Here is a 13,109-nt window from a genome sequence, read left to right as displayed (position 1 = left end):
ACTCACCCATTGTACTCTATGCTACTTTCTCCCCTCCCACACCCTCCTCTAGCTTATCTCTCCACGCTTCAGGCTCTCTGCTTTCATTCCCGATGAAGGGTTTTTGCCCAAAACGTCGATTTCCCTGCTCCTTGGATGCTGCCTGAACTGCTGTGCTCTTCCAGCACCACTAATCCAGTATCTGGTTTCCAGCATCTGCGGTCATTGTTTTTACCTATGTGATATGTACACCCTCTGAAGTCCTTGAGTCCGCTGCGCTTCCTAATGGTACTTCCGCGTTGAAATGTTCGTTCTCACCAGGGCTTGCATCCAATCAACTGACAAATCTGTTAATATATACACAGACTCCCGCTACACTTTTGGAATGGTTCACGATTTCAGCACCCTCTGGAAGCATAGAGGCTTCATCACCTCCTCAGACCAGCTTATTAACAATCTCTCCCCCATCCTTCTCCCATCCACTATAGCGGTCATCAAATGTACTGCCCATATGGCTGCTGGGGATCCTGTCACCCTTGGTAATGCATTTGCTGACAGAGCTGCCCATATGGCCGCTAGCATTTCTTCTATGCAGGTTTTGCATACCCCTAAAATAGAACAATTTCCCATCATTCCTGACCTGATTGAGGGCATCCGAGTGGCTCAGTAAACAGCCCTCAATTCTGAGAAGGATCGGTGGGCCCATTTGGGTGCCACAGAATCCTGCTTACTCTGCGTCCGTTTACACATCCTGATGGCTGCATTATTTGCCCTAAATCCCACCTTGATGTCCTTGCCCTAGTTGCCCACAGGGTTAGGCACATTGGGAAGCAGGCATATGGCATGCTATTGCACATTCCTGGTATGCCCCTGGTTTTACAACGGCTGCTTGCAGTTTGTTATCACGGTGCCTCATTTGCCTGCGGAACAATAACTCTAAACCAGTGGCTAAGTAGGACCACCCCTGCAGGCCCGTTTGCTCAATTGCAGATAGATTTTGCACACATGCCAACAAGGCAGGGTTTCCACTACCTGCTAGTGATTGTTGACATGTTTTCAAAATGGGTGGAGGCTTTTGCCACCAAGAAAGATGATGCTTGAACGGTGGTTAAATGCTTATTAAGAGATGTCATCCCCAGGTTTGGGTGTCCCAGGCTCCATTGACAGTGATAGGGACACTCATTTCACTGCAGGTATTGTCACAGTGATTAGTGAGGCTCTGGGGATAACCTGGAAACATCATATCCTTTATCAACGACAGTCCTCGGGCTTGGTGGAAATGATGAGTGGCACTCTCAAAACTGTCCTTACTAAAATTGCGCAGGACACAGGTTTGCCCTGGCCTGACACGTTGCCTCTGACTCTATACACAATCAGGAATCAGGTTAACCAGATTACAGGCCTCTCACCCCTTTTGAGGTCTTGATGGGCAGGCCCATGCCTATTGCAACTACAGCCCCCAACCTCCCTGCTGGTGTGGTTTTGCTCTTGATACAGGAGTCTCTCCTTGATTAAACCAAGGCTCTGTCTCAGCTCATCATGCACAATCATGACCTCATTAAGGCAGCCATTCCTGTTCCTAGCAGTGAACCCATGGATCCTTTCCTACCTGGGGACTATGTTACGATTAAGTCATTTGAAAAGAACTCTCTTTCTCCTAGATAGAAAGGCTCATTCCTAGTCCTTCTGGTGACCTGCACAGACCTTAAGGTCGAGGGGAGGCCCAAATGGACACACACCACGCAGCGCAAGAGAGCTCTACCGCCTAGGAACACCAGAAGGATACTACCAAGACACTTGTACAGCCTCCGACCGCAGATGGCTCAGCGTGGTTGCTATGCCTCTCATTGTGCTGCTTATGCTTATTTTTCTGATGTTAACTATGTTTGACTGTGGCCCTGTGGACAGCCTAATGGCCCAAAATGGGAGTTACACTTCAACACTTTTCTTTATATGAGTTACCTTTATGCACAGAAGGTCAACCACTCTAGCTGCTGGGTTTATGCCAATATTCCCATCCACTCCAAGGGAGGGATCCCCTTGAGGCCCATTTAATGAGGCTGACCCTGCTGAATGGTGGCTGGATCATGATCATTCCACCGCATTTACAACCTTTCACATCCCTCCTGGTTTTCTTAAGTGGGTGGGAACCACAAACTCTCACGGGGATAATACCCGGCTCTGCCGGCAATCAATGCCATGGATACATTCAAGGTTCCAAACTCAATACAATCTTTCACATATGCCCCCCTCCCTGTTCCTCACCAATCTCACAGCCACAACTACACCTCTAGGAAGTAATTGCTTCAAGAGCAAGCATCCCTCAGACTGGCATGCTGGTTTCAGTAAGTGTGCGCACTCCCTACTTCTTACTTCGACTGCATTTCAGTCCACATCAGATGGGAGCATACTAAACCTCAGAGTACCCAACAAGACCACCATTAATCCCACATTTACCACGTTTTGGAATGGTGCCCAAAGCAACCATCTGGGGACATGCAATGGCACTTATTTCATTTGTGGCTAAAAGGCCTACCCCTGGCTGCCTGTCTCCTGGACTGGGAGCTGGATCCACTACTTTTCATCATTTATATAAATGATTTGGATGTGAGCACAAGAAGTGTAGTTAGTAAGTTTGCAGATGACACTAAAATTGGAGGTGTAGTGGTCAGCAAAGAAGGTTACCTCAGATTACAATGGGATCTTGATCAGATGGGTCAATGGGATAAGGAGTGGCAGATGGAGTTTAATTTAAAGCAAGTCAGAGCAGGACTTATACACTTAATGGCAAGGTCCTCGGTCGTGTTGCAGAACAAAGAGACCTTGAAGTGCAGGTTCACAATTCCTTGAAAGTGCAGTCGCAGGTAGATAGGATAGTGAAGGTGGTGTTTGGTATGCTTTCCTTTATTGGTCAGAGCAGTGAGTACAGGAGTTGGGAGGTCATGTCAGGACGGGACATTGGTTAGGCCACTTTTAGAATATTGCATGCAATTCTGGTCTCCTTCCTATCAGAAAGATGTTGTGAAACTTGGAAGGGTTCAGAAAAGATTTACAAGGATATTGCCAGGGTTGGAGGATTTGAGCTACAGGGAGAGGCTGAACAGGCTGGGGCTGTTTTCCCTGGAGCGTCAGAGGCTGAGGGGTGACCTTATAGTGGTTTATAAAATTATGAGGGACATGGATAGGATAAATAAACAAAGTCTTTTCCCTGGGGTGGGGGGTCCAGAACCAGAGGGCAGACATTTATGGTGAGAGGGGAAAGATATAAAATATACCTAAAGGGCAGCTTTTTCAGAGGAAGTGGTGGAGGCTACTAAAATAGCACATTTAAAAGACATCTGGATGGTTATAGGAATAGAAAGGGTTTAGAAGGATATGGGCCAGGTGCCGGCAAGTGGGACCAGATTAGTTTGGGATATCAGGTCAGCATGGACAAGTTGGACTGAAGGGTCTGTTTCTTTGTTGTCCATCTCTATGATTCTAAAGTAGTGATAAACGGCTCCATTTCAGAATCAAGTAGTGATAAACGGCTCAATTTCGGAATGGCAGGCAGTGGCCAGTGGGGTACCGCATGGATCAGTGCTGGGACCGCAGCTTTTGACAATAGATGTTAATGATATAGAAGATGGTATTAGCAATAACATTAGCAAATTTGCTGATGATACTAAGCTGGGTGGCAGGATGAAATGTGAGGAGGATGTTAGGAGATTACAGGGTGACCTAGACATGTTAGGTGAGTGGTCAGATGCATGGCAGATGCAGTTTAATGTGGATAAATGTCTGGTTATCCACTTTGGTGGCAAGAGCAGGAAGGCAGATTACTATATAAATGGAATCAATTTAAGTAAAGGGGCAGTACAAAGAGATCTGGATGTTCTTGTACACCAGTCAATGAAGGTAAGCATGCAGGTACAGCAGGTAGTGAAGAAGGCTAATAGCATGCTGGCCTTCATAACAAGAGGGATTGAGTATAGAAGCAAAGAGGTTCTTCTGCAGCTGTACAGGACCCTGGTGAGACCACACCTAGAGTACTGTGTGCAGTTTTGATCTCCAAATTTGAGGAAAGACATTCTGGCTATTGAGGGAGTGCAGCGTAGGTTCACGAGGTCAATTCCTGGAATGGCGGGACTACCTTACGCTGAAAGACTGGAGCAACTGGGCTCGTATACCCTTGAGTTTAGAAGACTGAGAGGGGATCTGATTGAGACATAAGATTATTAAAGGATTGGACACTCTGGAGGCAGGAAACATGTTTCCGCTGAAGGGTGAGTGCTGAACCAGAGGACACAGCTTAAAAATACGGGGTAGACCATTTAGGACAAAGATGAGGAGAAACTTCTTCACCCAGAGAGTGGTGGCTGTGTGGAATGCTCTGCCCCTGAGGGCAGTGGAGGCCCAGTCTCTGGATTCATTTAAGAAAGAGTTGGATAGAGCTCTCAAGGATAGTGGAATCAAATGTAATGGAGATAAGGCAGGAACAGGATACTGATTAAGGATGATCAGCAATGATCATATTGAATGGTGGTGCAGGCTTGAAGGGCAGAATGGCCTACTCCTGCACCTATTGTCTATTGTCCCTTTCCTTGGCCACTCCCATTCTTCACCTTTTGAGACTTCCATGCCTCGCAGCAAGAGGGTACTAACAACTTTTCAGTGCCTTTTATCTTTTTTTCCCCTTCCTATGCCACCCTCCAACTTGAGGTTGAGGTTAGACAAGTCGCTGCCTCTCTGGAAGAGATTGCCAATGCCACATCTTTGGCATTTGACCAACTCATGCAGAGATAGTCGCTATCTGTACTATCGTCCTTCAAAGTCACATGGCCCTCGATTGGCTATTAGCGGAGAAAGAAGGCACTTGTACCCTTATCGACTCTGTTGTACCTTCATCCCTGACTCCAGTGAAAACATTACTAACATTGCCACACCCACCCGTAGAGGTGGCCTCCTCCCTCCATGACACTATTCCCCGGTGGGACGTTTGGAGCTGGATGGCTTGGCTCTTGAGCTAATGGCCTCCTCCAGGGTCTCGTGGTTCTCATTGCTGTTTTTGTTCTGCTTGCACTTATTATTATTTTCCTCAAACAATGTTGTGCCCTTTTTGGTTCCCTTTTGCTGCCATTTCCAACATTCCACCACCAATGGATGATTTTCCTGATTCTTATTCTCTTGAGCCTGGTGACCCTGATTCTGATAGTTACCTGGACGACTCTAAGTCCCCACCATTTGACAACCCCTCTGGGTCTGACTATGTACCTCCTTTTGCTGGCTCCTCTGAACCACCTGCACTGAAAATGTGTTGCTGGAAAAGCGCAGCAGGTCAGGCAGCATCCAAGGAGCAGGAGAATCAACGTTTCGGGCATGAGCCCTTCTCATGCCCAAAACATCGATTCTCCTGCTCCTTCGATGCTGCCTGACCTGCTGCGCTTTTCCAGCAACACATTTTCAGCTCTGATCTCCAGCATTTGCAGTCCTCACTTTTTCCTCCTCTGAACTACCCTCCTGATTTGGTGAAAAGAAAAAAGGAAAGAGTTGTGGGAGAATTGTCAAATTCGTGGCAGCCGTTTTTCACATATTGAAAGCATGGAAACCATTTTGAATCTCACCTTAGTGCCTGCTTGCTAAAAGCCTGTGTTTCCCATGCCCTGTTAAGATGGTTGGCCTTACTGCTGTTCTGATACCTGACAAACAAATTCTTTCCTTGCATGGAACCATTCCTCTCTTTGCAAGGACGAATTTCACTAACACCTGCTTATCAGCTACTAACTGACACTGTCCAGACATTACATGACTGAAGCTAATGACTGGAGAAGGTCCCTAACTTGCTCATTATCCTGCAATTAACAGTTTGCTAATTGTTAAAAAATTAAATAATCACACAACTCTGCATCTCGTTGGAGTGATTTGTGACCATTTGGTCGACTTGTCTCTCCCCGTGAGCTCACGAATAAACCAATCAATACTCAAGGCTTGTCACTTCTAAATTGGACCGCTATGAATGAGTCACAGACTGCATAATCTATTTCCATCCCCAACAATATTAAAAACCAAGAACTATTTTCAACTCCTTTCTTTTACACTTATCTTTTACCTCCCACTCTACAATATTAGTCCGATTTTTAAAAATCCCGATTAAGATTTACAAAAAAAAATTACATTTCAAACCCAGTCAGCTTTGCCGCATTTCCTCTGTAGATGTTCCTCTGTGGATTCTCTCCAGATCCGACTCGATGTTCTGCTGTGTAAACTCCTTCCCCAGACAGGTACCTTTCAGAGAGATCTTGAGATAGAAGTGTCTGTGGTAGTTCTTTCTCAACTGTTCAAAAATGTCCAGTTTTATACACCAATCAGATAGTTTCATTGGTTTTAAGGACGGATTAGCCATGGGGAATGCAGGGTTATAAGATGGGGGTGGGATGCACTTTGGAGGGTTGATGTGGACTTGCTGGGCTGAATTGCCTGCGTCCACACTGGAGAGAATCTATGTTCTCTGCTAACTGCAGCATGTTCAGCACCATTTGTGGCTCCTCAGATACTGAAGCAGCCCATGTTCAAATGCAACAGGATCTGGATAATGTCCAGGCTGGTGCAAATAAGTAGAAGTAATATTTGCGCCACGCAAATGCCAGAAAATGATCACCTTCAGTAAGGGAATGGTGTTATCATTAACATCCTGGGGGTTACCATTGAGCAGAAATTCAACTGGACTTGCCACATAAGTACAGTGGCGACAAGAGCAGATCAGAGACCAGGAATACTGCCAAGAAGTAACTTACCTCCTGACTCCCCAAAGCCTGTCCACCGTCCATAACGCACAAGTTAGGAGTGTGTTGGAATACTCCCCACTTGTCTGGATGAATGCAGCTCCAATGGGAACACCACCACCTGCAAGTTCCTTCCATGCCACTCACTTAGAAATACTTTGCTGTTCCTTCACTGAGGCTTGGTCAAAACCCTCCCTCAGGGCATTGTCAGCCTATCTACAGCATCTGGACTGCAGTGGTTCCAAAAAGCAACTCACCACCACCTTCTCAAGAGCAAGTGGGAAGGGGTATCAATGCTGGTCAGCCAGCAGCACCCACTTCCCACAGGGGGATTTTGTTTTATTTAAAAAGCGTGAAAATCGATATTAACAAACCTCTTCTTTCTCACTAGCGAGAGTTGCCTCGCTGTTCACACCATGTTCGGAGAACGGGACTTTAGTTTCTCTCTGCATTGTAAATTTCCTTTTTGTTGACTTTGCCTCATTTTCCCAACAGAGTCAGCAATACCAAGATCGTTCAAGGGTGTCACGAGGTAGAGGAGGAGGTGGTGGGTGGGAAATTTACAGTAAAAAATGAGGTCTGCAGATGCTGGAGATCACAGCTGCAAATGTGTTGCTGGTCAAAGCACAGCAGGCCAGGCAGCATCTCAGGAATAGGGAATTCGACGTTTCGAGCATAAGCCCTTCAACAACTGCCCCGGTGACCACCACACACAACAACTGCCCCGGTGACCACCACACACAACAACTGCCCCGGTGACCACCACACACACAACCGCTTCCACGATCGCCGACGGACCCGCAACCCACGGGAATGACCACCACTCCTCCGTCGCCGCAACCATTTCCGCCCCTCAGGTTGCCGTCGGCGCAGCCACTTCCGCCCCCACTGACATCACTAACCTGCAGGAGCACAAATCCTCAGGTTTCCCCGCCCCCACGCCGTCTTTCGTCAGTATGCGTAACCCCGCCCCCACGCAAACCTTCGTCACCACACATAACCCCGCCCCCACGCCGTCTTTCGTCACTTCACGTAACCCCGCCCCCACGCTTATTTCCGTCACGACGCATGACCCCGCCCCCACATCGAGCAACGTCACCAGGTCTAACTCCGCCCCTACTTCGATCTCTGTCCCCGCCCCTAACCCCGCCCCCAGCCCCAGCTCCAGTCCCACAGCAGGTCCTAGCTCCCAGCCTTGCCGGATTTTCACCATCCCTCCAGATCTCCCCCTCTCTGAGGATGAAAGATCAGTCCTCAGCAGGGGCCTCACCTTCATTCCCCTACGCCCTCGGATTAATGAGTTCAACACGCGGCGAGATATTGAACAATTCTTCCGCCGCCTTCGCCTCCGTGCCTACTTTCACAACCAAGACTCCCGCCCACCCTCTGACGACCCCTTCTCCCGCCTCCAACGCACCCCATCCACCTGGACACCCTGTGCTGGCCTCCTACCCGCCCTCGACCTCTTTATAGCCAATTGCCGCCGCGACATTAACCGACTCAACCTGTCCACCCCTCTCACCCACTCCAACCTCTCACCCTCAGAACGTGCAGCCCTCCACTCCCTCCGCTCCAATCCCAACCTCACCATCAAACCCGCAGACAAGGGAGGCGCGGTGGTAGTTTGGCGCACTGACCTGTATACCGCTGAAGCCAAACGCCAGCTCGCAGACGCCTCCTCTTATCGCCCCCTTGACCACGACCCCACCTCCCACCACCAAACCATCATCTCCCAGACCATCCAGGGCCTCATCACCTCAGGGGATCTCCCATCCACCGTCTCCAACCTCATAGTCCCACAACCCCGCACCGCCCGTTTCTACCTCCTGCCCAAAATCCACAAACCTGCCTGCCCCGGCCGACCCATTGTCTCAGCCTGCTCCTGCCCCACCGAACTCATCTCCCAATACCTCGACACGGTCCTGTCCCCTTTAGTCCAAGAACTCCCCACCTACGTTCGGGACACCACCCACGCCCTCCACCTCCTCCAGGATTTTCGCTTCCCCGGTCCCCAACGCCTTATTTTCACAATGGACATCCAGTCCCTGTACACCTCCATCCCCCAGCACGAAGGACTCAAAGCCCTCCGCTTCTTCCTTTCCCGCCGCACCAACCAGTACCCTTCCACTGACACCCTCCTTCGACTGACTGAACTGGTCCGCACCCTGAATAACTTCTCTTTTCAATCCTCCCACTTCCTCCAAACTAAAGGAGTTGCCATGGGCACCCGCATGGGCCCCAGCTATGCCTGCCTCTTCGTAGGATATGTGGAACAGTCCATCTTCCGCAACTACACTGGTACCACCCCCCACCTTTTCCTCCGCTACATCGATGACTGTATCGGCGCTGCCTCGTGCTCCCACGAGGAGGTTGAACAGTTCATCAACTTTACTAACACCTTCCATCCCGACCTGAAATTCACCTGGACTGTCTCAGACTCCTCCCTCCCCTTCCTAGACCTTTCCATTTCTATCTCGGGCGACCGACTCAACACAGACATCTATTATAAACCGACTGACTCCCACAGCTACCTGGACTACACCTCCTCCCACCCTGCCCCCTGTAAAAACGCCATCCCATATTCCCAATTCCTTCGTCTCCGCCGCATCTGCTCCCAGGAGGACCAATTCCAACACCGCACAGCCCAGATGGCCTCCTTCTTCAAGGACCGCAGATTCCCCCCAGACGTGATCGACGATGCCCTCCACCGCATCTCCTCCACTTCCCGCTCCTCCGCCCTTGAGCCCTGCTCCTCCAACCGCCACCAAGACAGAACCCCACTGGTTCTCACCTACCACCCCACCAACCTCCGCATACAACGTATCATCCGCCGCCATTTCCGCCACCTCCAAACAGACCCCACCACCAAGGATATATTTCCCTCCCCTCCCTTATCAGCGTTCCGCAAGGACCACTCCCTTCGTGACTCCCTCGTCAGATCCACACCCCCAACCAACCCAACCTCCACCCCCGGCACCTTCCCCTGCAACCGCAGGAAATGTAAAACTTGCGCCCACACCTCCACACTCACTTCCCTCCAAGGCCCCAAGGGATCCTTCCATATCCGCCATAAGTTCACCTGTACCTCCACACACATCATCTATTGCATCCGCTGCACCCGATGTGGCCTCCTCTATATTGGTGAGACAGGCCGCTTACTTGCGGAACGCTTCAGAGAACACCTCCGGGCCGCCCGGACCAACCAACCCAATCACCCCGTGGCTCAACACTTCAACTCTCCCTCCCACTCCACCGAGGACATGCAGGTCCTTGGACTCCTCCACCGGCAGAACATAACAACACAACGGCTGGAGGAGGAGCGCCTCATCTTCCGCCTGGGAACCCTCCAACCACAAGGTATGAATTCAGATTTCTCCAGCTTCCTCATTTCCCCTCCCCCCACCTTGTCTCAGTCGGTTCCCTCAACTCAGCACCGCCCTCCTAACCTGCAATCTCCTTACTGACCTCTCCGCCCCCACCCCACTCCGGCCTATCACCCTCACCTTGACCTCCTTCCACCTATCCCACCTCCATCGCCCCTCCCCCTAGTCCCTCCTCCCTACCTTTTATCTTAGCCTGCTTGGCTCTCTCTCTTATTCCTGATGAAGGGCTTATGCTCGAAACGTCGAATTCTCTACTCCTGAGATGCTGCCTGGCCTGCTGTGCTTTGACCAGCAGACAGGGGAAGAAACGTCTGCAACACAAATTCCCAGCTTGGCGAACAGAACCACAACAAAGATAGGATAAATAGACAAGGTCTTTTCACTGGGGTGGGGGAGTCCAGAACTAGAGGGCATAGGTTTTGAGTGAGAGGTGAAATATATAAAGGGGACAAAAGGGGCAACTTTTTCATGTAGAGGATGGTGCATGTGTGGAATGAGCTGCCAAAGGAAGTGGTAGAGGCTGGCGCAATTGCAACATTTAAAAGGCATCTGGATGGGTACATGAATAGGAAGGGTTGAAAGGGATATGGCCAAGTGCTGGCAAGTGGGACTAGATTAGGTTAGGATATCTGGTCGGCATGGATGAGTTGGACCAAAGGGTCTGTTTCCATGCTTAACGTCTTTATGACGCTAAGATGCATAGGAGGAGATTTCTGTAAAGCACAAATGCTGACATACACCATTTGGTTCAAATAATGTGTTTCTATGCTGTGTGTTCAGTACAGACCTCTACTTGTAGACAATCTAATGCTTCATTTATATGATCTTAATATATCCGATAATTTCGAGGCTTCTAACACTTTATATTTAAATTAGTTATCAACTGATAACATTAATTTGATCTGTTAATTGCAGATATTTTTATGTTTGACAGTTTTTTGACTTTTCAAACTAAAATGCTTTTAAAAGCATTTGAACATATACTGGTGCTGTGATATGAAACATTCTCATGTTCGATTGTTAATTAATCAATCCCATGTTGAGTGTAACACATCTCGAAGTAGTGTAGAGAGCCTACTGCATTGCCACACAATCTACTCTTAGCAATGTCACAATCAGTTGCATTCTTGTCTCTGAGTCAGATAGTGTGGGCTCAAGTTTCATCCCAGACTTGAACATATATTCCAGGTTAATATTTCCAGGTAGTGGAGGAATACTGTATTGTCAGAGGTACACTTCTTGGAATTCTTCCCATCTTCTCTCTTCAGTGGGAATAAAATGTCACGTAGTGTTACTTAAAGAGGAGAACTCTTTTCCTGATGCCCAAGCTATTATTATGTTAATTTATGAGGAAAGATTATAAAAATTAGGCCGATGTACTCTTAAAGGATGATCTGATTGAAGTCTTTGAGATTATAACAGGAAAAGTATAAACAAGAAAAGAAATTGGAAAAGAAACAGGCTATGAACAGCAAAAACAGTAGGTACAGAAACCAACTGTTTCCATTGGTTGGGGATTCTAGAACGAGGAGCAGCAGAGTCTGAGAAGCAGGGCCAGACCAAGCAGGCAAAATGGTAGGAAGCACTTGTACACCAAGAGGGTTGCAGTTGTTTGGGACTCTCTTCCACAAACGACAGTGGATACTGGATCAGTTGTTAATTTTACATCTGAGGTCAGTGATTTGTTAAGCAATGGAGTTTGGTCACAGGTCACCCAGGATCTCATTGAATCATGGGATAGGCTTGAGGGGCTGAATGGCCTTCTCCTCTTCCTATGTTGCTATGTTCCTCTTTGTCCCTCCATTAATATCTCCAAAATAAATAGCTTGTGGAAGCTCATTGTGTGTAAATTGGTTAGTGCATTTACTATATTCTAACAGTGAGTACACCTGAAAAGTAACTCAAACATTTGGGATGCTACCTCTAGAAGTGTTACCTTTAGTAGTGTTCTGTATAGAAATATTTCACAATGAAAAATGCAAACCTTTTTCACTTCATTGCGTCCTATTTCTCTCATTAGTCATGCCCATGATTCTATGAGGAAAGTTGTCAGTTTAAGTGAGGATTACAAGAGTGATGATGGTGTTTGCTTCTTTCTGACGGATTTAAGGTATTATTTTTGGTCACGGGGAGTCATGGAAGCAAATGCGAAGATTTACCCTCAGCACATTACGAGATTTTGGAATGGGAAAGAAAACCATTGAAGACAAAATAATTGAGGAGTCAGATTTTCTGGTAAAAATGATTGATGCTTATAAAGGTGAGTTTGTGTTAGGTTACTGAACAGAATTACCATTGTTTCTTTTCTCTGTGTGCATTATTTATGATTTCAGATGTATAGTAAAGAATCACATAAATCTGTATCACAGAAAGGGACCATTCAGGCCAATGGGTTTCAACAAGCTCTTTGTAAGACCAATCCAAAACTAACTGTAATTATTGTAGTATGCTCCCCCTGATGTGCATTCATATAGATCACGTGTAATTGAATACACAAACTAGTTCATAGATTTCTAGTTCATCCATCTTTCAATTTGTGAACTGCTCTGTGGTTGCCCTGCTCAATTTGGATATTGAAGGAGTCTTCAATTCTGGTGAGAGTGACAGCTATCTCCTATCTACCTCCTTTCTATAGCCAAGGGAACATGCTTCAGGGTCTTACGTGTAGAATAATGCAATTGTAAAGTGAAATACCACCATAGAAATTGGTATCCCATCACCAAATCACCGTTTATTTTAACATGCATAGTACTTAACTATTGTACTGCTTTCTCACAGCAAGCTCCCGAATGGAAGAATCTCTGACACTCCTGTTTTTTTTAATTTTATTAAACAGTACAAAATATAGTTAACAATAAACAGGGAGCAGCAGTTCATACAAAAAGACACAATATTCAGGGGAAAGGGCAGTAAAGCCAAATTCCAAAACACAGTTCAACCAGTTTTCAGGGAGACCTCAAATCCCACTTCCATTCATCACAAAGAT

General features: G+C 47.5%; 1 pseudogene; it reads left to right on the top strand.

The window, feature by feature from the left end:
- Positions 1 to 13,109, top strand: part of LOC132825582 (cytochrome P450 2K6-like) — a 107,644-nt pseudogene that overhangs the window by 85,187 nt on the left and 9,348 nt on the right.

The sequence above is a fragment of the Hemiscyllium ocellatum genome, chromosome 20 (genome assembly GCF_020745735.1).
Source record: "Hemiscyllium ocellatum isolate sHemOce1 chromosome 20, sHemOce1.pat.X.cur, whole genome shotgun sequence".
Taxonomy (NCBI): Eukaryota; Metazoa; Chordata; class Chondrichthyes; order Orectolobiformes; family Hemiscylliidae; genus Hemiscyllium; species Hemiscyllium ocellatum.
Note: the sequence above shows the minus strand (reverse complement) of the source record. Positions and strands in the feature narration are given on the sequence as shown.